General features: G+C 36.8%; 1 pseudogene; it reads left to right on the forward strand.

The window, feature by feature from the left end:
* The first annotated feature begins 259 nt into the window (after nt 1-259).
* LOC114052991 lies at nt 260-11,337 on the forward strand (annotated as a pseudogene).
* Nucleotides 11,338-16,763: the final 5,426 nt, after the last annotated feature.

The following is a 16,763-nucleotide window of genomic DNA, read 5'->3' on the forward strand; positions in this document are numbered from 1 at the left end:
AGAAAGGAAGGAGAATTTCTAAAATAAAATTCATCAAAAGAAGGGATAGTCACAAGAAACGTATTTGCAACATAAAGATTAACTGAGTGTTAAAATTAGGGGCTAAAGCAGAATTTAACATTCTTCAGGCTTATTTAAGAATAAGGGATCACAATCATGTCATCAAATGACGCAAGAGTAAAAAGATAAATAAGCAGGAAAACTAAACTTTGATGAACGGAATCATAGATAATGAAAAAGTATCACTAATAATGTAACCATGACTGTTCTGGTCCCCACAGCTAGGGACTCGGTCTGTTCATCTTCACACCTCTCCCAGGCTTCTCCAAAACCTTTGGGAGGTTTGTGGTGGGTGGGTGGGCTCTCTCTCATTTCTATCATGGGCTCAAGCCCTCCATTGATTGTGGTTACCTAATTTTAGGGGTCCAAGCACCCTTATTCCATTTAACTGCTTGACAATTAGCTGTTATAAAGGAATATTTACTTCAAATGTTTGAGAATAAATATGCAAATATTCTCCCCAAATCCTGAAGATATCTCCCCTACACCTCATTGATCTCTAGGGAGGGGAGTGGGATTAGAATCATAGTTTAGCTCAGTTTCTACATAGGATTAGGCCCACCAATTTCCAATTCCAAAATCTCCTGAGCTTCTGTTGGAGGACCCTGTTTTCTTAAGGCTTCTATGCTGGGCTAATGGCAACAGCTGGTATGGAATTCAGGGCTCCAACATTGGCATGGCTTGAGCTTCAGGGTGTGGGACTCCACTCCCTGAACATAGAATGAAGAAGGCCAAATAAAATAGGACAAAAGTCCAAGCCTATTTCACTGACCATAGGGCCTAAGAGGAAAGGGAGGGTGCCCATATGTCCTCACCCTATTATTGCATGTTGCTTCTTAATAAATGAATGAGTCATTCACCCTCTGTACATTGCTGGAAGAAAGAAACTGTCCCAGTCTGGTAGCTGTAAAGATGCAGACAGTTATGGCCACACAGCCAATAGAAAGAGTCTGCTCCCAGTCACATGGTAAGACAATGCAGAATGTCCATTTATGGACTTATCCTCCCAGAAGCACCATAAGGGTGGCTCCATGTTTGGAGGCCAGCCATGCACCAAAGCCACATTATACTCTTTCTCTCTCTGTCTCTTTGTCTGTCTCTGTCTGTCTCTGTCTCTGCCTGTATGTGTGTACATGTATAGGTACATATGAATATACATATGCATATACACATACACACATATGTAAAATATACACAAAATGACATAGCTTTTGAGCACTTGAAGGAAAATTTAAATTATGAGGAGAAATAGCAAAATTATATAGTTGATGATGGCTTCACTATGGCTTTCTCAGACATAAAAAAATTTTCAGAAAAAAATGCCTAGATAGTTAAGAAGTTATGGAATTGAAGAGAATATAGAAAGTTTAAGTATGACAGATTAATGGTCATTAATGGATAATAATAGAAAAGAATATAAAAATTTTCCAACCAGACATAGTATCTTAATAAAACTGGCCTTGTGTTAGAGCATAAAACCTTTGTAACAAATGCAGAAAAGAAAAAATATTCAACACATCTATTACTGACCACAACACAATGAAAATCATAATCAATAAGGTGTATTGGAAAATAGAATTAAACTAAAATGGGAGCTAAATCATTTAATTCAAAATAATTGGTAGGTCACAACCAGATCATTGAAACATTATATAATTTCATTAAAGAAAATGAAAACATGAGGCAATACTCTAAACCTTTTGTGATGCAACAGAAACAGCCCTAAACACTTTGATCAACAAAGCAGAGAAAGAATAACAGATGGAGGAGTGTTGGGGCCTGATGGTAACAGCCCCAGGGCAGTGGTGGAACTATAAAGTTAAATTTGAAATATACCAAAAACCTAAACTATATTCAGTAGAGATTCACAGATTCATATATGCAAACCCATTCTTTTCTGCTCCTCATAGATAGAAATGTCATTTTTTATCAATTTTGTAATACTAAGAAGGAAAATTAGGGGAGAAAAGGAAGACAGGATAAGGCCTAGTGATAAATTGTGTACGTGGAATGAAAGAAAAGAATAAAAATGCTAAGGTTTCTGATATGGGAAATGGGAAAAATATATATGGTTCTCATGACAGAAATATTTTGAATTAGAAGGTCACTTGGGGTTTTTTAGCATCCTACAGAGTTAAGGGAGTGGGAGTCCTGAATCTAAAACAGTTGCAGGGCCTAGTGAAAACTTGACCAAACCTGAGTGGCAATATCATCCAAAGTTCTAGGATTTCATTATTATCTTTGATAGGTAGGAAAAGCCCAAAGTAGGTCGGGGTTAGAGAAATCCATCTATTTTGGTCATCAGTATAAGGAGAAGTAAGACTGTGTGTGGGATGTAGAAGGACCATGCATGCTTCTCATGAAGCAAAAAGCATCATGGTATAGTGGAAAGACTACAGGGTCTGAATTCAGAAGCCCTGAGTTCAGATGCTGACTGAGATGCTTACTACCTGGATAACCTGGACCTCATTTTCCTCAGCTGAGAAATAAGGGGCTAGACCATATGGCTACTGAGATCTTTACCAGATTTATGATCCTAATACAATCTAAAAGAGTGAAAAAGGAAGTTCCTGAAGCAAGTAATTGTTCTGAGGTTATTTCTTTTGTTAAGCTTAACTCCCTACTTTAGAACTATTCCTTTAGTCTCTTTTGCAAGTGACAGCCTTTCTCATCCTTAAGGAAAGCTAATATGTCTTCTTGTCCTAGATAAATATCCCCCCAGTTCTTTCCACCCATGCTTGGGACCATAGATTTGGAGCAGGAAGGGATCTTAGGTTTCATCTAGCCCAATCCTTTCATTTTAGAGATGAGGTGACTGAGATTCAGAGCAGTTAAGTGACTTGCCAAGGTCACCCAAGTAGCAAGTGAAAGGGGTAGGATTTGAACCCAGATTCTCTGACTTCAAATGCAGCACACTTTCCTCGCTGTCTTTAATATTCAGCTCAAGCAACCATTTCCTCCACGAGTTCTTTTTACTTCATCCTGTATCCCCCTGCCCTGATAGCTGCCGGTGCCATCCCTTCTCAGGTTACCCCCATTAGACTTTAAGTTCCTTGAGGGCAGGGAAATTCTGTGCTTTTTCTTTGTATCCTCTGTATCTGGCCCAGTGCGTGGTATCAAGAAGAGCTTAATAGATACTTCTTGAACACTGGGTTTTTACTGTTCTACTCTGCTTCTCTGAAATGTACTTGAGGGGCAGCTGGGTGGTGCAGTGGATAGAGCACCGGCCCTGAAGTCAGGAGGATCTGAGTTCAGTTCAGTCCTCAAACACTTGACACTTACTAGCTGTGTGACCCTGGGCAAGTCCCTTAACCCCAATTGCCTGAAAAAAAAAGAGAGAGAGTGAAATGTACCTGAGGCAGTTTGATGTTGCTGTATGATCCTCGGTCTTCTCTTCCCTTCTCTGGACTCCCCTTCTTCAACATACATCCCACAACTCCAAGCTTATTGTATCTCAACTTCACCCATGACAGGGAACAAATGGGGAAAGAGTCCTACCTCAGTCACCCAACAGCTCAACACTGAGTAGGTTCCACTGTGACCTTGGGACCACAGTCCCCAAGTACTGGGCTCCCTATGGCTTCCTAATTTCCAAGTGGCTGGATTTTCTTCCTGGTATATAAGTCCCCTCAGTGACACTAAAATCCTAACATTCCCAGTGCTTGTCATTTGTCAACTAAGACCTCTGCCTACTGCCTGTTGCAGTCACACTTAGATCAGCACCCTAGTTTTAGGACATTCTTTAAGACTTTATCTAACAGATTTGTAGTCTCTTTTCCCTTCCCACCTTGGACTGAATTCTTTAATTAAATTTTATCACTTGATAAACAATGATTTTCTGCTCTTCTTAACTTTCCTCTCCCCACCAATGAGACGAAAAATAAAGAAAAACAAAACCCTTGTAACAGACATGTTCAGAAAAAAAAAAAACCCTACATTAACTATGTCCAAAAATTCTACCGATTGAGTCTACTGCTTCTTTTAGTGGTGGGCAGCATTCCTCATCATCATTCCCCTGGAATCCTGATTGTTATTCAGAGTTCTTAAATCCTTCAAACTTGGGGTTTTTTGTCTTTGTATAAATTATTCTCCTGGTTCTGCTCACTTCACTAGGAATCAGTTCATGAAGGTCTTGCTAGGTTGCTCCCGGACTGATACTAAGTCTCTTTTCTACATTCTGGAATCATGTTCTCATGCACTTAACATCAGAAGCCTGACTGTGCTCTCCTATTTAAACTCCAGGACTATAACTAATCCTTCTAGTTAGCCTGGGGAGCCAGCCCTCATCTTTCTCAGTCCATATCCCAAATTCTTCTTGCGGCAGAATTCTATTCCATTGACCTACTTCTCCCTCAGAGATTGCATCAATTTTCACAGCTCTAGGAACCACCTGTATGTACAGAACTCCCAGATTTCTAGATTGAGCCCTAATTTTTTTCTCCCTAGTTCAATCCCATCTGCAGCTGCATATAGAACATTTCCATTTATATATTCCATTGTTTTCTAAAATCTAAAGTTATCTTTTCAACAATATTGACTTCCTTAACTATTTAATATATGGTATAATGAGACATTAGGTAAGATTAATTTGTATTATGTATATAAAGTGTTTTGTGAACCTTAATGCAATATATAAATATTAATCATCATTATGACTATTACTCCCATCAGTGGTACTACCATTCTCCCAGTGACACATTGGATCCTGAAGTCTATTCAGGGCCTTATTGTGGGGAGAGGTACCTGTGGAGCCCCTGTTAAGGACTCATGCTTTCATTGCATTGACTTCATAATCATGTAGAAGTTCTGTGCATATTCATGTACAGAGTGAGTCAAAACAAATAGGCTAATGAAACAGTAGCACCATAAACTAAAGCAGATGGTCTGTGTGTGGTGATATGGATTTTTCCCCAATTTAAAGTTATTAGCATTTAAAATTTTGCAGGAGTACTGCCATCTACTCTTAGTTTGATTCTGAACACATTTTATCCCTTGAAATAAGAGCTCTGTGTAGGAGATGTACCAAATCAAAGCACTTAAGTCTGGAGTCCTCTCAGATATCATTTTAATTATCTTTCCGTGAATCATATTGAAACAAACCTAAGAATGCTTTGGGAGTTGGAGGAAAGGAACTTTAATATTCACTTCAGAAGCTTTGTGACTGCTGGTAATGTTACAGTTGCACAGATGATCATATAAAAGCCCTGGATACAAAATGAACATATTATTTCATCAGCCAGTCAATGATCATTTAATTCACGCTCACTGTGCTAAAAGTTGAGAAAACAAATAAAGGCAAAAATATAGTCCCTATCCCCAAAACACTTACAGTCTAATGGGGGAGAGAACTTGCCAACAACTATGCAAAAACAAGATATAAACATACCAGATAAACTGGAAGTGATCAACAGAGAGAAGGCACTATAATTAAGGGGAATCAGGGAAGACTTCTTATAGGAGGTGAGATTTTAGTTCAACTTGAAGGAAGCCAGGAAGGAAAAACAATACATAATTTTAAACTTCAACTTCAAAATGGAAGCTAAATTGTCATTGAAGTGCCACTTTCACAACCATAGTACATCAGTCTTTAAATAAGAAGTCCTCCTGAAAACAGGGGTTCTTAAGCTGCTGTCTGGGAGCTCTGGAAAAAATGTGAAGTATATTTCAGCATAATTGGTTTCCTCTGTAGTTAACTCAACATACATTTACTAAGAACCTGTTATGTCTTAATCACTGGGATACAAAGAAAATTCAATGAGAGTTCCTGCCCTCATGGAGCTAACAGTCTAGTGGGGCAATAGCCTTTTCAGTCTCTCTATTTTATCATATGCACTTAAAGTCTTATTCTGAGGTCTCCTTAGGCTGCCAAAGGAGTTCATTCCACACAAAAAGGGAAGAACCCTTTGTCTTAGACATAACACAGAGTGGGTGTCCAGTCACCAACTTATTACTTTTTTTTGAGCTATATAATTTAGCTTAGCCAGGCCTAGAGAAGTTTCATTATATGTAGAACAGGGGAAATATTACTAGGTGGAAATTCCAGGAAAAAAAATCCAGTTTTACCTCAGTGGGGGAAAGACATAATAAAAAAAATTAGAAAATAAATAAATGGCTCTTGAAATTCTTATACAATAATGAAAGTTACAAACCTCTAAATACTAGGTCCCTCAAAATTATCATTATTCTGCCACTATGATAGGATATAGACTTCAAGATAGTTTACATTTTCTTTTTCCTTTGGGGGTTGTTAATATTCCTGGGTACGTTGGTCTATGTTCAATCTTTCTTCCTCTGCTATACTTTTCATAATATACCCAATTTTCTTACTGCTAGGGAAACCTCAGGGAGCGATAAGAGTGGTTTTTTAATATCTATTGGTGGTATATAATTTAATTGAACCCAACAATACAACTGCTAGGTCTGTATCCCAAAGAAATCAAAGGAAAAGGAAAAGGACCAAATACACAAAAATATTTATAGCAGGTAGCAAAGAATTGGAGATTGAGGGGATGCTTATCAATTGGGAAATGACTGAACAAGCTGTGGTATGAGATTGTGATGGAATATTATTATGCTACAAGTAATAATGAGAGGGATGGTTTTAGAAAAACCTGGGAAGACCTATATGAACAGATGCAAACAGTAGAACCAGGAGGTCATTATAAACAGTAATATCAATATTGTAATGATAATGAACTGTGAAAGACTTAGCTACTCTGATCAAGACACTAATCCTAGAAAACTCAAGATGAAAAATGTTATACAACTCCAGAGAGAGAACTGATGAATTCTGAGTGCAAATTGAAGTATAATTTTCTCATTTTCTTTATTTTTATTGCTTTTTTTGAAACATGGCTAATACAGAAATATATTTGGCATGCTTTCACATATGTAACTGGTATCATATTACTTGCCTTCCCAGTGAGTAAGAGATGGAATGGAGAGAGGGAAAGAACTTGGAATTCAAAATTTAAAAACTGTTAAAAATGATTTTTTAAAAATAGATAAGATTATTACTTCTGGGAGCCAAGATGATAGAGTAAGCAGGAAATTGCTGTAACTCTCCCATATTTACCTCCAAACAACTATAAAATAGGACCCCTAAAGAAATCCTGGAAAAACAGAACCATCAAAGAGACAGCATGAAACTCTTTGAGCCCAAGAAACTTAGAAGATAATCAGGAAAAGTCAGTCTCACCCAGGTAAAGAAGAGCACAGTCCAGGACAGGAAGTCTTCCAGCAAGCCAACAATAAGCCCCACCTGAACAAGCCAGTGGTAGATCCTAAGTCCTGGGAGCAGAGCTCAAATTTAAAAGAAAGGAGAAAGGTCAAAAAAGTCAAGCAAAAAGAAACAAAAAAAATCTGTGCAGCGGAGCAGGCAAATCCCACCACCAGGACTGTCACATGCCTCACATAACCAGGGAAATGGTCAGACTCTAGCTCCAAGAACCTCCATAGGCTTCATCATAGCCCAAGGCAAACAGGCAGCCACCAGTGGCCAGACCACCATGTGCTTCAGGGTATCCTGGGGAAACACAGAAACACCCCACCAGCCTCAGCACACACCAAACACCATCACTAAGACAACAGCTCAGCACCAAATAAGCTGCCAGATCCCTTTGAAATTCAACAATACCATCCATCCACCACCCACCCCCTCAAAATAGCAATAGACACAAACGTCCCCCATAGGCCTCAGGGCAACATCAGTATAGCACCACGTAACCAGCCAAGGCCTGCAGCCCCTGGCACAATTATGTAAGACAGGTGAAAAAGTGGGAAAAGAAATGAGAGTGATGCAAGGGAATTATGAAAAAAAAGAGTCAACAGCTTGGAAAAAGAAAACAATTGCTTAAAAAAGTAGAAGTGGCCAAATGGGAAAGGAAATACCAAAATCCCCTGAAGAAAACAAATCCTTAAAAAGTACAATTGGCCAAATAGAAAAGAAAGTACAAAAGTTAATTGATAAAAACACCTTACAAGTTATGACTGGACAAGTGGAAGCTAGTGACTCTGTAAGACATCAAGAATCAATCAAACAAATTCAAAAGAATGAGAAAAATAAAAGAAAATGTAAAATACTTCATGGGGGAAAAAACTGACCTGGAAAATAGATCCAGGAGAGACAATATCAAAATTATTGTACTACCTGAAAGTCATAATTAAAATGAGGACCTGGACAGCATCTTTCAAGAAATTATCAAAGAAAACTGTCCTGATATCTTGGAACCAGGGGGCAAAATAAGCATTGAAAGAATCCACCAATCACCTCAGGAAAGAGATCCCAAAATGAAAACTCCAAGGAACATTATAGCCAAATTTCAGAACTAAAAGATCAAACAAAAAATGCTGTAAGTGGTCAGAGAGAAACAATTCAAATATTAGGGAGTCACAATTAGGATTACACGGGACTTAGCAGCTGCAACATTAAAAGATTGGAGGTCATGGAACATAATATTCCAGAAAACAAAGAAGCTAGGACTACAACCAAGAATCACTTACCCAGCAAAGTTAAGCATAATACATTAAGGGGGGAAATGGTCATTCAACTAAATAGAAGGATTTCAAGCTTTCATAAGAAGAACAGAATTAAATAAAAAATTTGCTCTCCTATATTAAGACCCAAGAGAAGCATAAAAAGGCAAAGAAGGTAAAGAAAACATGAGGGATTCAACAGAGTTAAACTATTTACATCACTACATGGGAAGATGATACTTGTAATTCTTAAAAATTGTATCACTAATACTACAGTTAGAAGGAATATACATAGACAGAGGGTATGGGTATAAGGTGAATTTTAGGGAATGACATAAAAATTAAGGGATGATAAAGAGGAGAAGGGGTGTCAAAGGAGGGGAAAGGTACAATGGTGTAAATTATTTCATATGAAGAGGTGATAAAAACCTATTACAGTGGAGGAGAAGATGAGAGGGTGGGTGATAGGCATTGCTTGAGCCTTACTCTCATCACTATTGGCTCACAGAGGGAATAATATACACAATCAGTTGAATATAGAAATCTATCTTACCCAACAGGGAAGCAGGAGGAGCAGAGATTAAGTAAAGGTGTGTAGGGGTATTGACAGAAGGGAGGGCAAAAAGAGAGAAGTGGTATACAGAAGCAAAACACTGCTGAGGAAGGAAAGGGTGAAAGGACAGAGAGAACAAACAGGAGGAAAAATAGGATGGAGGGAAATATACAGTTAGTAATCATAAGTGAATGTGAATAGGATGAACTTTCCCATAAAACAGAAGCAGACAGCAGAGTGGATCAAAAATCACAATCCCACAATATGTTGTTTACAAGAAACACACCTGAAACAGAGAGACACACACAGAGTAAAGGTAAGGAGCTGTAGCAGAATCTGTTATGCTTCATCTGAAGTAAAAAAAAAAAAAAGCAGGTGTAGCAATCCTGATGTCAGACAAAATAAAAGCAAAACTAGATCTAATTAAAAGATATAAGGGGGAAAAACCTACATCTTGCTAAAAAGTACCACAGACAATGAAGTAATATCAATACTAAACATATATGCACCAATTGGCATAGCATCCATATTCTTAAAGGAGAAGCTAAGTGAATTACAGGAAGAAATGGCAAAACTATACTAGTGAGGGACCTCAACTGTCCCCTCTCAGAACTCAATAAATCCAACTAAAAATAAACAAAGAAACCTAGGAGGCAAGTGAATGTTGGAAAAGTTAGATATGGCAGACCTGTGGAGAAAACTGAATGGGAACAGAAGAAATATATCTTTTTCTCAGCAGCATATGGCACCTACACAATAACTGACCATGTGTTAGGGCATAAAAACCTCAAAATGTAGAAAGACAGAAATATTAAATATATTCTTTTCAAGTCATAATGCAACAAAAATTATATTCAACAAAGAACAGGAGAAAGATAGATTAAAGTTAACTGGAAACTAAACAATCCAATCCTAAAGAATTGGGTCAAAGAATAAATCATACAAACAATTAATTTAATCAAAGAGAATTACAGAAATAAGACAACATACCAAAATTTATGGGATGCAGGTAAAGCAGTCCTTAGGAGAAAATTTATTTCTCTAAATTCTCATATCAACAAACATATAAAAAGAACAGATCAATGAATTGGGCTTGCAGCTAAAAACACTAGAAAAAGGGCACGTTAAAAATCCCCAATTAAGCACCAAATTGGAAATCCTGAAAATCAAAGGTGAGATTAATAAGATTGAAAGTTGAAAAAAAAAGGTCCTCTACATTTCTCTCTTTGTGGAGCCCGGTGGGTCTGGGACTCTGTTCTGGAGGCTTCAAGGTGCAGGCCCCAAAACTGATGTGTGACTGCAGGAGGAGCAGGGGGGCCTGTTGGCCCACAGCCCCTTCAATTCCTGCCTCTTCACCTTCAGCTTCTACCTGCTGTTGCCCTTCTTCAGCTTCAAGCCAGTGCCCAGGGCCCTGCACATACTCAGGTCCCACAGCCACATCTCTGCTTCCACCACTCCCCCACCACGGTAGCAGCCATGATGCCCCTGAGAACACACTGGCCATGATTCTGGAAGCAGCTAAGAGTGAAGCAACAGGTATGGAACTGGACATTAAATCTATGGCAGATGGGATTCCTATCCTAATGCATTATGAGACAGTAGATAGTACTACTGATGGAAGGAGCTGTTTAAGTGACTTGACATTTGCTGATGTTAGGAAGCTTAATCCAGCAGCAAACCGCAGGTTGAAGGATAATTTCCGTGGTGAAAAAATACCACTCTGAAGGAAGCCACTGTGGAATGCCTAGATCATAACATCAAAATCTACTTTTATGTCAAGAACCGTGCAACTATGGCTGCTGATGATCTAAAACATATGTATATGGAATTTCCTAAGTTATACAACATCAGCATTGTCTGCTCTTTCACGCCAGAAGTTATCTGTAAGATGAGGCAGGCAGACCATAATATTGTGATAGCTTTTAATCCTTAGACCTTGGAGCCTTAGCTGTTTTGGAGATGGGAAACTTCACTTTGATTCTCTTTGGAAGCATTTTTTATATATGCTGCTGGATATTTTCCTAGATTGGAGTTCACATAATATCTTGTGGTACCTTTGTGGAATTTCAGTTTTCCTTATGCAGAAGGATTTTCTATTTACAGCCTATTTGAAGAGGTGGTCCCCTAAAGGTATTTATGTTGTTGCTTGGACTGTGAATACCTGTGAAGAGAAAAAATTCTATGAAAACCATCTTCACTCCAGCTATATAACTGACAGCATGTCAGAAGACTGTAGCCCTCATTTCTAGGTCACTCCTCTTTTGCAGGGACTCTGGTTTCAGAAATCTCTGATATCCTTATTCAAGGAAAGCTAAATACTCAGATGTAGCCCTGAGTTCTTGAGGATCAGGTGGTTCACAGAAGTATTAGTCAGAAATTGCATTTTAACTTGAATTAGAGCAGAATGGTGTGGTTGGTACCAAACTCCATAGCGTGCTTGAGTTTGTCATGGCTGATCTTGGGTAACTGGGTCTGTGAGGAGGTTTGCCACTGCTTGCCCCTAACCCAAATGAGTTATATACAGAGGCTCAGTAATGATAAGCACAGATTCATGTAATTTGTACATATAAAAACAAATGACTGCAAATGTTTGCAAAATGCGTGTTGACCTAGAGTGGACTTTTCTTACTTTTCACACTTAATGTATTCTTCCATTATTTGTATTTGGCCGTGTTCAACGATGTATTATGAAAGTCAGATTTTGGAACCATACTAAAAAAAATTGTTAAAATGTACAATAAACCTACAACTCTCTAAGTAATAAACAATTTGAGAAAGATAAAAAAGTGGAAAAAATTATTGAATTAATAAATAAATCTAGGAGCTAATTTTATGAAAAAGTCAATAAGATAGATAAGCCGTTGGTGAATTTGATTTTTTTGAAAAAAGAAGAAAACCAAATATCCAGTATCAAAACTTAAAAGGGTGAAATCACCACCAATGAAGAAGAAATTAAGGCAACCATTAGGAAATATTTTGCCCAATTGTATGCCAATAATTCTAACAATCTGAGGGAAGTTGATAAATATTTCTGAAAATATAAATTACTCAGATTAACAAATAAGGAAATAGAATGCCTAAATAGCTCCATCTTAGAAAGAGAAATTGAACAAGCCATTAATGAACTCCCTAAGAAAAAGGAACAGATAAGATCACAAGTGAATTCTACTAAACATTTAAAGAACAACTAATTCTAATACTATATAAACTATTTGGAAAAATAGGGAAAGAAAGAGTCCTACCAAATTCCTTTTATGATACAAATATGGTGTTGATACCTAAACCAGGAAAAACTAAAACAGAGAAAGAAAATTATAGACAAATTTCCCTAATGAATATTGATGCCTTTCTTTTTTTTAAAGAAAACATCAATAATCACAAGGATTATATACTATGACCAAGTGGGAGTTATACCAGGAAGGAAGGATTGGTTCAGTATTTTGAAAACTATCAAAATAGTTGACCTTCTTAATAACAAAACCAACAGAAATCATATGCTTATTTCAATAAATACCTCAATTGATTATCTCAATAGATGATTATCCCAATAAATGCTGAAAAAAGCTTTTGACAAAATACAGCAACCATTCCTATTAAAAACAAAAGAGAGCATAGGAATAAAGGAAGTGATTCTTAAAATGATAAGCAAGCATTCTAAAATCATCAGTAAGCATTATCTGTAATGGGGATAACCTAGACGCCTTCCCAATAAGATCAGGGGTGAAACAAGGATGCTCATTGTCATCACTATTATTCAATATATCACTAGAAATGTTAGCTATTATAACATGAGAAAAACAACAGAGGAATTAGAATAGGTAATGAGGAAACAAAACTATCACTCTTTGCAGATGATATGATGGTATACTTAGAGAACCACAGAGAATCAACTAAAAAACTACTTAAAATAATCAACAATTTTAGCAAAGTTTTGGGATATAAGATAAACCCACGTAAATCATCAGCATTTCTTTATATGACCAACAAAGTCCAGCAGCAAGAGCTAGAAAGAGAAATTTCATTTAAAATAACTGTAGGAGAGGATTCGGAGAAGATGGCAGAGTAGGTAAGAAAATTCCAAGCTCCCTAGACTTTCCCCATGAACAAGATTACATAGTGCCTCAGGGTGAACATAGAGCAGTAAAAATAAACAAAAATTGGGGCAGAACAGTGGTTCTCCTGGGACAATCATAAAAGATATGAAGAAAAATCCCATCACTGAGGTTTGGTGCCAGTGAAGAGTAAACACCTCCAGGCTAGCTCCACTGAAACAGCAAGTAGCAAGCCCTAGGGTTAGCTGGGTTAGGTGGTAACCCAGGCCCCAGCCACAGGAACTTTCATTTCCTGAACAGTGTCAGGAGTTGGGCATCTGAGCCTAGGAAGATTGAGGGAACCTCTATTTATAAGGGACACCAGACTCAGCTGTGCTGCCAAGAGGTGGCCCTGGGCGAGAAGGAACCAATACACACCTGGTGAGTGCAGAAGCAGTGGGGTGGGGATGCTGCTGGCTGTGGCCACTTATAGGAAGGTGGAGTTCTTGGTTTCAGTTCCAAGCTAGAGAGAACTGAAGGAGGATCTGAGGCCAGAGGCACTATCCCCCATATCCTAACTAGAGGTGAGTTCAAAAAACAAGCTGCTACAAAAAAAAATGAAGAGGCACAGGAAAAAGAAACCAACCATAGAAAGATACTGTGGGAATAGAGAAGACTGGGATTCTTCTTCAGAGAAGGACAATGAAGCAAAAAAAAAGTCTTTCTTACCCCCAAAGAGTAATGTTAAATGGTCACCTGCCCAAAAAGAATTCATAGAAGAACTTTAAAAATACTTTAAAAATCAAATGAGATTGAGAAAAAAAATTGAACTTAATAGAAGATTTGACATATAAGAGTCAAGAGAAATATAATGTACATATCAAAGACTAATTACAAGGAACTCAATAAGGATAGACTGTTTACCTTTTACATGAGGAAATGTAAAACATATGTCTAAAATTGTTATTAGCAATTGGGTAGTTTGTAAGAAAGATTGGAGTAGACCTGAGTATGATATGATTTTAAAAAGTAAAGCCATTTAGGAACAAGTAAAAACAGTAATTATTTTATACAAATGAGGTACTAGAGGAAGACTTACACAGAGGAATTAGTTGGGGAAAGAAGGCTGGTAGTTCTGGAACTATTTTCATTGGGAATATGTTAAAAAGAGAACAATACATATACATCTAGAAGAGTATAAAAGTCTTCTAAATTCAGAAGGAAATAAAACACTAAAGAAATAGGAGGAAGGACAAGGAGGGATTTTTAGATGGATGAGAGGGGGCAATAGAAGGGTGTTTGGAACAACAGGAATGAGAGGATAAGGGAGGGATTCTTGGAGGGGGGAGTAGATTAAGTAATAGGAGGGCAAGGTAGGGGGTAAAAGTAAAAAAAAGGAGTCAGGAGGGATAAGAAATGAGAGATACATACAAACATAAAATAAAGATCAAGAGTAGAATTTATTAGAAAAAAACAGCGGTAGTAATCATGATCTTAGATAAAATTAAAGCTAAAATAGTTTTAATCATAAGAGAAAAATAAGGAAACTACCTTTTATGTCAGTCATATTAATCATATTGTTTTAGACTGTTTAAAACTAGACAGTATAAAGATAGAATAATGCTGTGGTATAGGAAATGACAAGTCGGTGGACTCAGAAAAATATGGAAAGACTCAGACTTATGAAAGAAGAGGTTACCCACCCTTAGAGAAATAGGACAAATAAGTATAATACAGTCTTACATAGATGCCTAGGAACATATATGTGTATTATAGATATCTAAGTATATGTATGTGTATAAGTATACATATGCATGTGTATAAATATTATATATCTTTTTGTGTATATGTGTATATGTGCACATGTATGTGTATGTGTATATGCATACATGCATATATGTGTATATATATAGATATAGATATATAGATATATAGATATATATAGATATACTTAATTGTACCTTCTTGGAAGTAGGGGAAGGAGGAAGGGGGGAAAAGAACAAAGTAAAAAGTGCACAGCAGAGAACAAAAGAAAACTTACAAGGAAGCAAAAAAAAATCTCTGAACACAATGCTTATTATTTATTATATAGGCATTCTTGAAATGAAAATTTATGGCTACATATTTTGAATCTTCTTTTATATCCTGATGTGTACATGGCAATGCTTTTTTTCTTATTTTGTATTTAAGTTTAAATATTTAAGTTTATAATATGTTTCTTTTTCTTTTCTTATTGTATATTTGTTTTTGTGTTTAAGTTTAAAATAAATTAATAAAAATAAAATAAAATAACTGTAAACAATATAAAATATTTGGGAACCTACTTGCCAAGACAAACCCAGGAACTATATAAACACAATTACAAAACTCTTTTCACACAAATAAAGTCAGATCTAAATAATTGGAAAAAGTATTAATTGCTCATGAGTAGGCTGAGCCAATATAATAGAAAAGACAATTCTGCCTAAACTAATTTTCTTATTCAGTGCTTTACCAATCAAACTACCCAAAAATTATTTGATAGAGCTAGAAAAACAAAACAAAACAAAACAAAATCATCCTAAGGAACAAAAGGTCAAGAATATCAAGGGAATCAATGGGAAAAAAATACAAAGGAAGGTAGCCTAGCAATACCAGATCTCAATCTATATTATAAAGTGGTAATTATCAAAACTATCTGGTCCTGGCTAAGAAATAGAGTGGTGGATTAGTAGAAGAGATTAGGTACATAAGATAAAGTAGTCAATGACCATAGTAACTTAATGTTTGATTAACCCAAAGACCCCAGCCTTTGGAATAAAAACTCACTATTGGACAAAAACTGCTGGGAAAACTGGAAAACAACTGGACACAAACTAGGTATAGATCAATGTTTCACATCATATTCCAAGATAAGGTCAAAATGAGTGAATGGTGTAGACATAAAAGGGGATGACACCATAAGAAAATTAGAAGAGAAAGGAACAGTCTACCTGTCATATCTATGGAGAAGGGAAGAATTCATGAACAAACAAGAGATAGAGAGCATTACAAAATGTAAAATAGATCATTTTGATTATGTTGAAATAAAGAGCTTTTGTACAAACAAAAACAATGCAACCAAGATTAGAAGGAAAGAAGAAAACTGGGAAATAATCTTTACAGGAAGTGTTTCTGATAAAGGCCTCATTTTTCAAATATATAGAGAACTGGGTGAAATTTATAAGAATACAAGTAATTCCTCAATTGATAAATGGCCAAAGGGTATGGCCAGGCAGTTTTCAGATGAAGAAAGCAAAGCTATCTATAGGCATATGAAGAAGTGCTTAAATCACTTTTGCTTAGAAATTAAAATTAAAACAATTCTGAGGTACTATCTCACACCTATCAGATTGGCTAACATGACCAAAAAAAAGGAAAATGATAAATGTCGGAGAGGATGTGGGAAAATTGGGGCACCAATGCATTGTTGACGGAGTCGTGGACTGATCCAATCCTTCTGGAGAACAATGTGAAACTATGCCCAAAGGGCAACCAAACTGTCCATACCCCTTGATCCAGCAATACCACTACTTGGTCTGTATCCCAAAGAGAACAAAAAAAGGGGAAAGAACCTGTGCAAATATATTTACAGTAGCTCTTTTTGTGGTGGCAAAAATTAGAAA

This window comes from Vombatus ursinus, unplaced genomic scaffold (genome assembly GCF_900497805.2).
Source record: "Vombatus ursinus unplaced genomic scaffold, bare-nosed wombat genome assembly UNPS02014810.1, whole genome shotgun sequence".
Taxonomy (NCBI): Eukaryota; Metazoa; Chordata; class Mammalia; order Diprotodontia; family Vombatidae; genus Vombatus; species Vombatus ursinus.